Source organism: Peromyscus californicus, unplaced genomic scaffold (assembly GCF_007827085.1).
Source record: "Peromyscus californicus insignis strain IS unplaced genomic scaffold, ASM782708v3 Scaffold_41__1_contigs__length_357258, whole genome shotgun sequence".
Lineage (NCBI taxonomy): Eukaryota > Metazoa > Chordata > Mammalia > Rodentia > Cricetidae > Peromyscus > Peromyscus californicus.
Genome location: NW_026294553.1, coordinates 132,446 through 135,435, shown reverse-complemented (window position 1 = coordinate 135,435; position 2,990 = coordinate 132,446).

Genomic DNA, 2,990 nt, shown 5'->3' with positions numbered 1-2,990 from the left:
TGCTGTCCCCATCTTGGACCTGGGGAAGGGACTCTACTCCTCTGACTCCTTAGGATGTCTGCTGCTCGCCTGCTGCTATCTAGTAGCCCAATCTTACATATCACTGCATTGACAGGAAACCTGTACCCATAAGCAGCTTTTGCTGTAGAACAGCAGTGATTCATGAGCCCAATTACTGCTCTGTGTGATTTTCTTTTAGGTTATCTTCTGTGAGGGACTCTCCAGGATTGAAATGCATTAATGCAATCTTGTGGCTCCTTCTTGTTTAGTTACATGCTCAATGCTTTAGGTCAGTGATTCTCAACCTTCCTAATGCTGTGGCCCTTTAATAGAGTTGCCCATGCTGTGGTGACCCCAACCATTTTCGTTGTTACTTCCTAATTGTAATTTTGCTACTGTTATGAGTCATAATTTAATATCTTTGTTTTCCAATGGTCTTAGTTAAGGTCTGTGGACCCCAAAGTTAAAAGGGCCTACAACTCCCAAGTTGCGAACCACTGCTTCAGGTTAAGGCATGTGATTGTGAAGTTTCTACACTATTTTCCAATGGGACTCTGCTCATCATAGTTATTAGATGGGAAACCTATCTGCACACAGATTTTCCTGAGGGATTTCTTGGTCAGCATGCACAAGTCCACACAGGTGCATTCACAGTCACAACATTCACATGAAGAAACATCTGTAGCCAAAGCCCTCCCATCCCATTGTCCAATCCCCTAGAGTGAGGCTAATGTGCAGATTGTAAGAGCAGTTCTAGAAATATGGAAAGCAAAAAAGGAAAGTGGTCCAAAATGTTTCCTAAAGCTAGTTCCTGCCGGGAAAGGAAACACAAATGAATTCTAAGTCTTTTTTTGATGAGCACAATTTAAAAAAAAATCTTGGATCACTGCTTAACTAAAACCCAAGACAATATTAAGTTTACCTTGAAGAATGTTGAGATAATTCAAATGAGCAATTTTAGAAGCAATTTTTCAGCTCTAAGAAGAAATGTAATTGTGGGATCAGGATCTATACCTGGTGCATGCGGGGGCTTTTTGGAGGTCATTACCTATGCTGGGACACCTTGCACAGCTTAGTACAGAGGGGAGTGGCTTGGACCTGCCTCAACTGAATGTACCAGGCTCTCCTGAGTTCCCATGGGAGCCTTACCTTTTTGGAGGTGGGGACAGGGATGTAGGTTGTTGGGGGTATGTTGGGGGAATTGTGAGGAGAGATGAGAAGGGGATCTGTTTTTGGTATGTAAAATGAATAAAAAATTTCTTAAAGAAAAAAAGAAGAAACATAATTGACAGGGAATGAATTCTTTGATGAGCTTTTACCTGCGTATGACATCATGTCACATACAGAAAGAATAATAAATGGGGAAGCTTTCCTAGATTTGAGACATCTTCCACAAACCCATGGTCAGCATAGTAGGGACACCTGACATTCCATGAACCAGCTGCGGCCAGGTTGGCTCTCCCACAAGGCCTTTGTGGCTCATAGGACAGGATACACTGACCCCAGCACTGCCCACTTAGTCACAGCTCACTGTGTTCTTTCTCTGCTCAGCACCCCATGGCCTGATCTTTCAAGCCATCAAGTGATAATCATGTCTTTGGCAGGAAAGTCAGAGGCTTCCACCTGGCTCATCTGAAATGCAGCTGTTCTCTCTCTCTGTGTGTCTCTGTCTTTCTCTGTCTCTCTGTCTCTGTCTCTGTCTCTGTCTCTCTCTCTCCCTCTCTCTGATTCTCTCTCTCTCCCCTCTCTCCCTCTCTCTTTTTTGTGTGTATACTGGTGTCTTGTGTAGAAATAATGAAGAGTCAGGCCCTCTCTGAACCAGGAAAGGAGTGGACAGGTCAGGGATCATCCCTTCAGTCTTTCAACCAGCCACATCACTTTGGAGTGTTCTTGCTTAACCCCTCTGGTATGCTGTATCCTAGCAACAGGCCCTGGAGCGTTCTTGCTGTATCCAGGCCATAGTTCCTGTCCCTGGTTATAGGTCTCATCCTACAGGGACTCAGTAAGGACTCTTCCTGCTGTTTGTAAGAGACACATGGTAGAGAGAGACAAGGGTTGATTTAGAGCGAGACCAGGACTGGGAGCTGGGTGGGAAGACATCTAGAAGGACAGTATCCTGAGGAAGGAGAGGGTGGGGTGGCTGAAGTGAGCTCCAGGGAAGGGTAACTCTGAAAGTGATGGTAGAGGTATGGCCAGGAGATGGTCTGGAGACAAACTGGGCCAATTTTCCAGTGGAAAGGAGTCGAGGTTGGGGAGAAATATGTACCAATTATGGACCTCGCCAGGTCATGGTGGCACATGCCTTTAATCTCAGCACTGGAGAAGAAGAGTGAGGGAGATCTCTGTGTGTTTGAGGCCATTCTGGTCTACAGAGCGAGATCCAGGATAGGCACCAAAACTCCACAGAGAAATCCTGTCCGGAAAAACCAAAAAAATCATTATGAGCCCCAAGAAAGAGGTTGGAGCTGGGGTACCCAGCAGTGCACAGGAAAGAGGCCACTGAGAAGCAGAAGACTGCAGCAGATGAGAGCATGCTGTGAGCATGACGCACTGTGCATCAGTACAGAAGTGAGGCAGGCTGCAGGACAGTGGTGGGGATTTCTCATGTAAAGCAGCCTGGCTAACCAGGGTCCAGTGTACAGAAGGAAACCTGGGCCCTTGTAAAATCTCCAGGACCCTAAATGTGCCTTTGTGGGGCTCAAAGACCAGTAAAAATGGTTCTGTTGTGTACACAGTTGACCACATAAACTCCCCTTGTGCTCTCCGAGAGGGACCTGTTCTTCCTGGATGCAAGCTTAGGCTGGCATAACAAGCACTCAGATAGTCCCCTGGTGGGGTGGTAAGAACATTCAACTTCTTCAGTGACACCCATGGAGAATGAAGAATCCTTACTAGTAGAAATTGGTTATAATGACTTAGTGTGTGTTGATTTGGCTGTGATACTCACTGCAGAATTATGTCTAAATAAAAAGCTGGGAAGGGCCTTGATA